Genomic DNA, 13,179 nt, shown 5'->3' with positions numbered 1-13,179 from the left:
ATCACTGAAAATATAAGTATATAGATGAGAAGAAAATGGACATTGTTATTTATGAACGCTTAGTGAAAGATGGCATATGTGGAGCATAGAAATGAGCCCGACGGTACCAAACCGCTTAACACGTGACCATGCATTGTATTTGTTACTGTGTTTTCTGTATCAGCTTACCATACGTATGCAGTGTAATATTCAACCAATAAATATTGTTCGAACTCAGTCCTTAATTAAAATTTTAAAGTTTTCATAGTGGTTGTTAAGCTGTTTATTATGATGCCACTAGTAAAAAAATAATATTTAAAAATGAGGAAAGCTCAATAATGCAAAGAAAACTAATGAAAAACCACATAGTATATCAGATTATTATTTATCGGCTACTTCACAAGATGGGATTTGACCACAAGCGGAGACGAACGCATTGTAATGTGTACTTGATGAGTATTTTATTGTATTTATAAGTATTACGATGTTCAAATCGCTAAATGTTGAAAAATCTAGTCTTAAGATGAATTGTGCTTAACACGTTAGCTATCTGTGGCTGACACTAGACTTTCCGTTTAGGCCGTGTCAGTCATCTGTGGCTGACACTAGACTCTCCTTTTAGGCCACCATTCTGGGCCATGTCATGCCATTCTCCAACAATCTCCTCCTCCTCTTCAGAAGATGATAAAAATCCATCCATCCATTATCTAAAGCAACCTTGGTATATTTAGGTACACATTGTTGAATGCTTAGTACACATTACTGGAGATTTGAAAGTAAAAACTTGCTTAATTATAATTACTATACATTACTGAATACATTGCTGAATTCTTAGTACACATTACTTGGGATTGAAACATTGGTACACATTTACATTTAGTTACTCATAATTTAGGATACATATTATTATTTATGAGTTCCATAACTTAGCACACATGAAGACCTTGCTGAATGCTTAGTACACATTACTGAGGATTTAAAAATAAACATTTGCTTAATTATAATTACTATACATTACTGAAAATATTGTTGAATGCTTAGTGCACATTACTTGAGACTTAAAGTAAATACTTGCTTAATTATAATTTTTATACATTACTGAACACATTGCTGTGGGTATGAAATTGAACACTTGCTTACTTATAATTATGCTATTTACACAGATATATGCACCTATTCGTTTGGAGACTTATTTTATGCGTACACCTATCTGTGGATTTAAATTTAAACACTTGCGAGATAGCTGAAGATGTATACTTGCTAATTTATGATAATGTTTTATAAATATTGTTGTGCACCTGTTCATAGGGTATGTATAGAGCTGACAAAATTACTTTCTGACACTTAACAGGAAAATGAAAAATACAATTACTAATAGAACCTTTACAATAAAAACCAATGGAGCAGATTCGTTTCCACAAGAAAAGGCTCAATAAAAAATCCCGTAAGTGTGTAGAAACATACATCTGGAACAGAAAATTTTTTAGTGTTTCTTAAATCTGCATGAACATTTATTTCAGGGTACGGTAATTCCATCGCTCATATCCCCTCCACCAATTTTTTTTATTATAATGCATCACCAGCTCCGGTTTCTTCGTTATTATTTTTCTTTTCTTCGTTTCTATTACGTTGGCATTATGTACAGTACTTACTAAGTAAACCTCCCTCTTATCATTCCAATTCATTAACATAATATACGCATGGCGAGTATACTCGTCAATACACAACATCATGCCGTTTCTCCATGACGAATATACTCGTCTATCACAGTTAACTGGTTAACGTTAAGATTGTATGTATATATTGCAAGATATGCTGTTTGCCTGAATCTGCTATGACTGCATTTGATGTTATGCCTTATGCAACTGATTGTTTGTAATTTGCTACGTAATTGCCTTATGCCTACCTATGCCACATGTTTAAGTGCCTGCTTATGCCATGCTGAGAATATATGATCCTGCTAATTGCAGACAGTTTAATTTGATGCTTATCTTTTAGTACCACCCTGAGGATGTTGATACCAAGGGGTATCATTTCTCTATCCTAACTGCCACTGGCCATGGACACAGTTTGATCTACTATGCAAGACTTTATGAAGTCCATATTAGTTTCTGAAGGATGTCAAAAAGTGGTACTCGCTTCTTGTTTCATTTTTTCCGGGAAACTGACCGTAGATTTTGACATGTGTCTGTTTCCTTTGTCTTGATACAGTTTTACTATTAATGGCACTGTGCGTAAAACAAAGTTATTTTATATTTCAAAATTGAGTGTAAAATATGTTCGTGACAATATGTCGAGTTGATCTTAATGTTTTCTCTGCTCTCTTTATTTTTAATTTGCTGTTATATGAAAAACCATCAACATTCATAAATCTCTTTGAGAACCTTTTCTTTAGATTCTCTGAACCATGTTTTAAGATTTTTTTCTTCTCTCTGATGAAAAGAAATATATCTTTTTTTTATTGCAATAAGTTAAATGCACCTAAGATTCACATCTATTTTGACAACGTTTTCCACTTTTTTTCTGAATGAAAGTTTCTCATAAAGGACTGTACATGATGCACATTAGGTTATTTCGCCTTTTTAAGATTCAAATCAGCATTAATCACTTTTACAATTGACACTCAGTATTTGAATAGTTTTGAAAGTGTCCTTTTGCCTTGGCGGATTTTTGCTCAACATTAAGGATCTTACCTTTGCAACATTCAAAGCATTTAGTTTTTATCTTGGTACTTGGAAAAATTTTTACAAAGCCAAACTTTGATGGTTTTTTTTTTTTTTTTTTTTTTTTTTTTTTTTTTTTTTTTTTTACTTTTGTGTTGATAGTATTACCTATTGCAGTTTTAGATATCGAAATAACATGGCTTTCACAGCGCTTTTTAATCAGTAAATACGATAAATTTTCTCTAGAAAGAGTACAAACATAGCCTTTCATTCACTCCAGTGCTATGTTTCATGAAAACAAAACTGTCAGTTAGCGGACTGTAATTTATACGTACTTTCAAAAATATGGTCGCAGTTAAAACATTTTCAAGTAGACGATTTTTTATAGCAAAGCAAAATCATTTAAACAATGTGCGAAAATTCTCTGTATTACGCTGTTTATGCTGTTACATACATCATGGTCTTTTATTGTCAAAGCTTTGGTGAATAGCGTGGCCTAATTTATCAGCTTTATTAGTCTTCAGAGTATGTAATTTAGGAAATTTTAGGAAATCCTATAATATTTTATCTGCAGTTTTAAGTTCCTTTGTCTATGATAACTCTAAACTGTTGTAATTTCAGATGTCGTATATTATAATAAATTATTATAATAAATTAAAGAAATACTGTTGTAATCATGTCACTCTTAGAAATCCTACAAGTTGGAGATAGACTATAGTTTTGTTTAGATGCGGATCAAACGGTACAGTTATTAAGGGAGGTAAACCGCTGAGTTGGCTTCCGACCCACGTATAGATATATCCATGCAGAATTGGTTACGAACTCGGCGGGAGTCAACCACTAGCTACCAGGCCGCAGCCCTGGTCATAAAATATCATATCTTCCACTTTCCAGTGGTACTAGGATTGAAATTGGATGCCTGTAGGTACCAGAAAAATCTTAATAGATGTAAACACCAAAAAACGGCACTGTAACCCTCAGCAGATATCACGAGGTCGCGATACGAACAATGACTTCTGCCTTAAAGACTTAATTAATCCACCACTAATAAACGGAATCTCTTCAGATGTATATCAAATTGCTCAGCTTTTGAAGAAGTTTATATTGATATAACTCTTGTGTAAACTATATCAAAACTAACTTAAAATAAAAAGACGAAAAGGGAGCTCGCGAAAACACGTCGAACAGCGTTGACGAGCCTGAGTTATTAAGGGAGCTTACTACGAGTACCGAAGGGTCTGGATTCGAATTCCGAAGAAGGCATGGTTGGAGCTGTCCGTCCTTTCATAGGAGGCAACCGTGACCTCCTACTAGGTACCTTCGCAATAAAATGGCCACCATTTCTGATCTTAGGAGTGGACAATGCCGAACAAGCAAATGCCCGCCATTAGATTAAAAAGGTTCTGTTGAGATTCCATGCATCTGCTTTTCATATGTCAAGAAAATATTCAAATATCAGATAACACCGTTTCATTATTCGTACTTTTATTTTGTAAGCAGCAACAAATTTTATTCTGTAGTTTATACATCTATTGGTCATGTCCTTGTATGAGGTTTTACTTTCTAGTGCAGAGTTTCTTAAACCGTGGGTCGCGACCCCCATGGAGGTCGCCAAACATTTTAGCAGTTTTGATATTTCTTTAATTTATTATAATAATTTTACAATTACCAAATATTTTTACATAATGTATCTGAAAATAGATAAAGATAAGACAATACAGACAAATGAAAAAGCGAAAACGCTTCGAAGCATTCCTTTTATAATATAGACGTTCATTTTACTTGCTTTGCACGTGACGTTGTCATTTCGTCTGTGACTTTTTAAAAAATTTCACATTGTTCTATGCCTTAAAGTTAATGACCTAAAACTGCAATAGTATATTACAGTACAAGTGAAAAAATTGACCGTTTCGCTCACGCGTATGTCGGAGTTGCGCAATGCTTATGTGGTCCTGCCAAAGTTTCGTAAATATTCTGGGGTCGTGAAAAACTCTCAGTGATTAAAAGGGGTCGCGACTAAAAAAGGTTTAAGAAGCCCTGTTCTAGTGCATTTTCTTGTATGCATTACATCGATAAAAATCCTTTTGTACTTTGATCCTATTGAGAGTTGTGCATATGTATCTATGTGCGATATATACAAAGCCACAATCGCATGGGACATCGAATACTCCAGGGATAAATGTAAGGGCTAGGTTATTTCTTTGTTCGACTCCTCGCCAACGCGAGCCACATGGAGGGGGTTAATTGGAAGTAATCGGACGTGTCTGTGTTGCACCTACTCTGATTTCGCGCATTTAAATCTGTAGTTTCATTCAGTTGCGAGACGATTTTCTGGAGGTCGCATATCCCAAATTACTTTTAATCATACGTATTTGTTTTCTAATAATGCAAATATTTAATAATTCATGTATATATATATATAGTTTTAGTCAGTTTTACTTTTAAATTATATATTTAAAGTATCCTTTATGTAATATGGCTTCTTGCATTGTAGAAACGTGCCGTAACTTATAGAAATACGAAAGGAAGAGAGATTGTATTTCATGCCTTCCCAAAGAATAATTTGCTTTTGTCGAAAGAATGGATGTATAAATGAAGAAGACAGGATTCTATTAATGTGAAAAACGCAAGAATTTGCTGCGAACATTTTCTGTGCAGTGATTATGAAGATGACATGAGAAATCACTTACTTGGATTGCCGCAAAAGAAACTGTTGAAATGCAATACTGTGCCGAAAGTAAATTTATCGTGTGCAGTAAACGAAATAACACCGAGAAATCGGTGACATTTGAAAAGAAAACTAATGCAGAGTGCTTTTGAAAGACTACACGAATTAAGCCCAAAGAAATTTTATTTTGAGGCCGAGAACGAAATTGAAGCTGACAATAATAAATCAAATGTGAATGATTTTGAAATAAAACTCACAAGTGACAATAGCCCTGAATGACCTAAGTGTAAAGGTAAACAAGAATGCATTGATAATTTGAAGAACAAAATAATATCCTTAGAAAATTGTAATAAAATATTGAAAAATAGAGAAAAGAAAAATTTTAGAATGTTTGCTCAGCGACAAAAAAGGTGAAGGCCATCTGGAAAGAAATTTGTATCGGAAATGCAGAAATTAAAATCCCAAACCACGAAATTTAGGAAAAAACAGCACAGATCGGAGCATTTGGAAAAACGTCTAAAGCATATTTTTACAAAGACGCAGATTAACGCATTGCTAGAAAAGAAGGAAAAATCAGGTGGACTATGAAGATATTTCACGTTGCATTGTCATAAAAGCTCTGTAGAATACGTTTCTTAAATAGAAAATGCATATGTTTTTTCCCAAAGAAAAGCAACCCAAAAGAAAAAAAAAAAATAGATTGCTTCAAATGTGGTAGCCAATAAATAATATTTCAACAACTTGTAGTTGCATTGTGACTGTACAAGTAAGCATATATAATACGTTTTGATTTGAAATATTTCTAGATGACATTTTAGAAGTTAATAGCTTAAAGCATATTGCAAATGAGAAGTAATTTTGTTAAGTTGTTGTTAAAGTTATTTTTATTGTATCTTGTGTTATTATTGATTCGATTTTGTGCTAGCTTAGCATTCTAGATAAAATATAATATATAACATTAAAGTAATTGGCATAAGAAAACCTGCCTCCTTAATCCCCACTTTTGAAAAATTAAATAATTTTTTTAGGTACTGTGGGTAAAGTTGTTTTGTCTAAATTCAGATAACAATCTTAATGCATTTATTTAAATGTAATATTGATGTAAGACTAAGTTACAAAATTATTTAAAAAAATATATGTTATTATATTGAATCGGGAGAAAAATATGCCAATGTAAAATTCACAATTAGGCTGAAACTCAAACTTTAAATTAGCAGAAATTTTGAAAACTATGCCAATTTAAGGTTGTTATTTGATTAATTTTAAATAGCTGTTATTATAGTTATCTTAGAAGCAGTAGTACAGTTCTCTTAGTTAACATGCAGATAAAGAAATGATTAGAAATAAACAGGCATTTAAAGAAAAAAAATCCCTGCAAATTAAAAAAAAGGAACTTTATGCTAAGGGTAGCGCATTTTATCTGTTACTTTAAAATTGAGTAAGTACTATTAATTTTTTAATGTTCAGTGTAAAATGCATACTGCAGCAACATTGTCTCTTCTAAATTATAGCTATCTTTCACATGCAACTCATTTTAAACGCTGGTTCCTCAGATTTAAAACGCTTATTTCTATGTTGCCAGTTGCATCTTCACGCTCAGTGTCATCATGGCTACGTCATCAGTCCCCACTGCCTGTTTTCAGGGGGAAAAGATCTATGAGCTAGCCCTTCTCTTTTAAGTCCTGGAATACGCTGGAGTTGACCCTTTGTATTGTAGACATAGACCTTTTGTTGCTGACTTTGGGAAAGAACAGATTAGTGAGACGTCTCGTTTGAGGTAGAAGTACGATAACTGTGTAAATTTTTGTGACAGATGTAAATTTGCTCGGATATTGTGAGGTGCTTACTTTAACAGTATATGAGTTCGCTCATTTCCTCGATTTCCGGCATAAGCCTTTACTTTTTACTTCTGATGGCACATTATCATGCCCATTACTGATGGCACTACTGTAGACAGAACAAGTAAAGATGAAAGAGAATAACAACACTGGAAAAGAGTCCACAGTACAATCTAGAAATGTATCTTGTAGCTCGCCTTCCAGTATCTCTCTTAGAATGATCCAGCATTAAGCGCAGAACAATGACTCGGATGTGAGGCATTCATTTCCTCATGATTGTTGTAGAATTTACAAATTGGGATAATGTTCATTCGATGCTTATGTTTTAAAAGGCAATCATGGCCAAGGACAAGTCGAAAGGTGGCAAGAAATTTCCTTCTGGGCCGTAAAAAGTGTCAAAAATTCTGCTAATCCGTACTTAGTGACTGTTCCTTTCAGTAACTTCTTTCCAAAAAATTTCTCGGTAGTAATTTTTTAGTACTCTTTTGGCAGTGTAAAAAAAAGAATCTGGTTATTAGTTGTCTGGAGAATATTGGCTCCTTTCTTTTCAATAAATCTGCCCTAGCGTTTTCATGAAGGCCACAGCGAGACTATATTCATTGCCATTATTTAGTAGAGATGAAAATTAAGGTACCTGAAGCGTTGTAGGTATGCGTTCATTAATCAAGTACGACATTTAAGAATAGATAAAATCACCGAAATTGTCCGTTTGAGTGCTGGAACGGTATATGTGATTGCTATGGACCAACCGAAGTTCCGTAAAGTGTGCACTTAGTGCCACACAGCGTGGTTGGGGACCATGAAGCATATCGTATGGCTATATCTCTGCAGTAGTATTCCATAGGAGAGGAACATTTCTTGACATGGAATATTATTGGTACGCTAAAGAAAGATTTTCGAGGACAATGATTCCATTTGGATGAGAACTTGAAGAAGATAGTTGGGAAATGATTCTAAGTACATCCTAAGGACTTAAATAAGAATGTTATACATGTTGTGTCCCGCTTGCACATGTGGGATTAGATAAATGCCTTAATACTATGGGTAAATATTTCTGAGAAATAATAAATCTCTACTGGAGAACATTCAAGTCGTTTTTTTAGTACCTTTGTAGCAAAATGCAGCTAACTTCCGATTTACCGGACTAATATTGGGAATGACATCAATTGTTAGATAAACAACCCACGGTTGATCCGAAGGCAGTCTAAAAGCACAGAAAAAGAAGTATAACCCATAATTAACACAAAAGTACTGTTAACAATTTATATGCTTATTGTCAAGCAATCATTTAATCGGAAGGATAAGTTTATAAGGTATTTTTCCCACTTTCCTAGCGTTCTTCGTGGTGTAGCGGTTCAGCACGCTGGGCCGGTGTTCCAGAAGTCCGTGGTTCGATTTCCGGCGAAGGCGTTGTTAATTTTTCATCTCGCCTGCTTCCAAAAATCCAAATGTCTCTACAGTGACGCCCGAACATAAAGGGTTGTGGATGATGATTCTCTGGCCTCCAAAAAAATCCTAATGACTCTACAAGTTCATTATGCGAATTAAATCAGTATTCAAAAGAAAAACTATTACAATGACTTCGCAAGTTTCACTGCTGTTATTCTACGCACTTTTTTCCTTTTCAATATTTTCTGTACACAGTTTTATTAATTGTGTTTAATAGTTTTATTAATAATACACAGGTTTTGTACAAAGTTTGGTAATTTTCGTATCCATCCATAATAAATAAACTTGTCTATTTACACAGAACCCGGCAAATCGAGACTTAACTGCAGTTCTAGTAACCACAGTGGGTAACTCGGTATACGTTCGCTTTGAAATACGTCCAGCTTGCTATTCGCCCTCTTTTGGAAGCGAGAAGAGTCATTTTGTTGGCTATGCAACCTTTTGTTTGGAATAAGGCTTAAGTTCCATGAGTCAGGACTATACTTGCTCACCTCTTTCGAGGTAATGTTACGACTATCCATCAGCGTCAGTACACATGTTGCTACTATTCAGTAAACAATCCGCGCTATAACACCGAATTTTTAAGTGATTTTGTGTTTTTTTTTCCAGCAAAAGTTTTGTAATTGTATTGATAACGAGTTTTGGGAAGAGTCAAGCAACGAAGAATATTGTTAGGATCACCAGAGTTGAAATAAGAGGCATGCGCATACGGGACTTGGTTATTGCATACCGTATGCCGAGTACGATGGTGTCTGCAACTGTGAAAACCAAAGATACTATTAGATCGGGTAACGCTGCGATAGAAGTGAAATCAATAACCATAATAGTGTTTAACCATATGGCAGTAATGTTAGGCGGGTGGACTTCTCTCCTCTTTCTTACCATAATAGTATACCATAATAGTTATAGTGTTATAGTAATAATAACAATAGGATTGTTATATAAGGACGGATAAATTAATTTCACTTGCTTTCTTACTAGCGGAAGTACCCGATGCTAATTAAGTTAAATTGAGAGTAATGTATCTAACAACAGAGAGAACGATACCGCTGTAATTATCGATCTTCGATCTAACAAAATCGGGTGAGGGTGTTCTCTTTTGTTATGAGTTATTTTTATTAAAATTCTGACAGTAACATATGCTAGCGTATTTCACTTATATTCAATTTTAGTCGATTAAATGTGGCAAAAATTTATCAGAAATCAATAAAATAATTCGAAAAAAATAATGGATTAACCGATGTTCTGTGTTCACATTTAATGAATCATAATCGAAATTGGTTCAAACAGTCGATATAGATTCAGATTTGTATATTAGTGTTTCAAAACAAATTAGAAATCGATGAAAATATGTGCTTTTAATTTTATTTTCCTGCATACATTTTGATATTAGTGAATAAAATAGATATGATTCCTGCATAAATTTGATTTTGAGTTCATTTCAGATTGAGCCCACATTCCTTCAGAATTTTCCTGCCATTATATATCCTTTCTGCATTTGTGCACGCATATACAGTAGACTGATAGTGGAAATTTAAATTTCTAAAATATTGGCAAAAGTGTAATTTGAAGATGCTTGTATCCACTCGGGCTGAGCAAACACAGATCAAGATGCTTGCATCCACTCGGGCAGAGAAAACAAATATACACTCATGTCCATAAATTAAGGATAATACAAAATCAGGCAAAGGAAGAGTTAGAAGCAAAAGAAATTTGACTTATTTGTAAAGCTTATTTATTAAACAAAAGGTAAAGAGCAAAAAAAGATGCTATATGTTTGATATTATTAAAAAAACTGGCGATTTTTTCTCCCTGGAGCAAATTGCAAAAAATACCTATTTACAAAAAACCAATATTACATGGTTGGTATGATTGTTAATACATTGTATGTCTCCCAGACGATGCAATACAGTCCGTACAACGCCTAAGCATGCTGAGTATCAAATTATCGATCTGATCTTGGGGTATATTACACCACTCATAAAACAATGTTCTCCGGAGTTCCGGTAGACATGTAAGAGGAGGTTGACGGGCTACAACTCGTCAGCCAAGCATATCCCACACGTGCTATACTGGATTCAAGTCCGGGGAGAATGCTCGCCAGTCCATACGGGTGATATCCTCCGATTGAAGGTATTCGCTTACGATGTTTGCACGGTGAGGACGAGCGTTGTCATCCATAAAAACAAATTGTGCGCCCATGGCGCCCCGAAACAAACGTACATGTTTTCCAGAATGACGTCCCGATAGATTTGGCTTGTCATGGTTACAATTTGAACATGCAGGTCAGTTCTGGAACCCAGAATAATTCCACCCCAAACGAGCACTTCTGCACTACCGTAACGGTGCCGTTCAATGATGTTTTCTTGGTGGTAACAGGTACCTGGAGCTCTCCATATGAAAGTCCGGTGAGAATCAGACTGCAAGCTAAACCTGGACTCGTCGGAAAATATCACACAAGCCCACTATTGCGGTGTCCACAATGCATGCTCTCTACTCCAGGCTAACCGCAGGTGACAGTGAGGTGCAGTAAGTGGAACGCATCTGACAGGTCTACGAGCATATAGACCAATCTACCCTAAGCGTCTGCACACGGTCTGCCTTGAAATTGTCGTACCGAAATTGGCTGACGAGACAGGTCTGAGGCTGTGCACCGCCTGTTTCTTTTGGCAGTAGAGACAGGTCTGAGGCTGTGCACCGCCTGTTTCTTTTGGCAGTAGAGACAGGTCTGAGGCTGTGCACCGCCTGTTTCTTTTCGCAGTAACTGCCAAATACTGTTCCTCATTTTGCAAATCTGGGGCGACCTGTGCTGTAACGTCTACTCACATTACCATCATCTTGCAATCGTTGCCAAAGCCTGGAGATGACACTCTGGGCAATTGCAAGTTCGTCTGATACTTCCAGTTTGGTACGCCCACATTCCAGACGGCCGGTAATTCTACCACGTAAAAAATCACCCAAATACGTCCTTTGTGTCATAACTATTCGGTTATTGCACTGAAATGCTTATAAAGCGCCTGCGAACAATTTTACTTCTTTGCCAGTATTCCTTATATATCACTATGTTACACTCTCGTCATTGTGACGTACCATCGGTGTCATCTGGTTACTTCCTGAAATTTGCATATGATTCTTGAAGATGTGTGTAGTGATTTTACAGGTGATACATTTATTTTAGAGTTCGATTTCCGCATGACTCCGAATTATCCTTAATTTATGGACATGAGTGTAGATAAAATTTTTGAATGCTACTGCATATGCGCTCAGACGGCCTGCGGCCGTCTTCGCTACTGATTAATTGAGTGTTTTGCAATGCTGCAGTCCTATTGGTCAGTTCCATAGACTGCCAGTAGCAAGCGACCGATTGGATTTGTTTTGGGAAAAAGTGGACCTCGACCTCTGCCAGGACCCAGAAAAGAATTGTAGAAAGTTTACTGGCGATAGGCTATAGAAGTTACTGAGTGTATCGCGAGCGAACAAGCAAACACACATTCTTCTTCATACACTGCTGTACAAAAGTTAAGTAACAGCATGTTTTTCAAAGCTCACCATTAAAAAATTGTCAGTAACATTTAAATTCACAGTTCATATGCATGACAGTAACGAAGTTTAAGAAAATATACGCAAAAACAATAGTTGAATGATAATAGTTGACAAATGGAAATGAATACTTACATACGAGTTGGAGAAAAAAATGCAAAAATTGTAATTTTTGTTCACGAGTGTTGAACTTCAGCTGTTATTACAGTTTCGTGGACAGTATCCAGGAGAGTTTATCAATGTCTAGGAGAAGTCGTTTGCCCGATTTGTTGAGGTAGCAGGCGACGGGTGGATGGAAATGGGGATGACACAAGCTGATGCTGCTAGACATCTCAATGGCTCTAGTGTACAATACCTACGGGAGACCGTTATTTAGCTCTTTTGGGCCCGAAGAAGGAGTAGCATTACTGTAACTTAGCTTATTGCAGATCATTTAGTTGCAACAGGAACAAGAATCGTAGCTACTACAGTGCGCAGACGCCTGCACAATGCAGGTCTGTATGAAAGACGACCAGTTATTTGTGTCCCCTTGACCCGAGGACGCAAACATGTCCGTTTATGTTGGACAAGAGAATATGTTTCCTGGACCAGTCAACAATGGACGTCTCTTCTCTTCACAGAGGAGTCCAGGTTCACACTGAAGAGTGATTCAAGTCGTCAGCTCATCTGTAAGGAACAACGCACCAGATACAACCAATCCCACATTGTGAAAAGACACAGTTGCAGAAGGTGGTGAAATAATGGTTTGGGCTGGTATCTCTGTCTCGGTGGTCACACTGACCTGACCTGACCTGACCTGCGTGTGCAACATGCAGGAGCTTTGAACGGTGTGAGGTATCGAGACGAGATTCTTGATCAATATATCCGCTCATATGCAGCTGCTATTGGTCCTGGATTTCTTCTTATGGACGACAATGCGCGACTGCACCGAGCTGGGGTTGCTGAAGAATATTTCGAGGGTCACGGTATGGAGCTGATGGAATGGCCAGCTCAGTCCCCAGACCTGAATCTGATAGAGCACCTTTGGGACTATCCTGGGAAA

Source organism: Stegodyphus dumicola, chromosome 8 (assembly GCF_044657685.1).
Source record: "Stegodyphus dumicola isolate Sdum_Otavi_A_Nest chromosome 8, ASM4465768v1".
NCBI lineage: Eukaryota > Metazoa > Arthropoda > Arachnida > Araneae > Eresidae > Stegodyphus > Stegodyphus dumicola.
Note: the sequence above shows the minus strand (reverse complement) of the source record.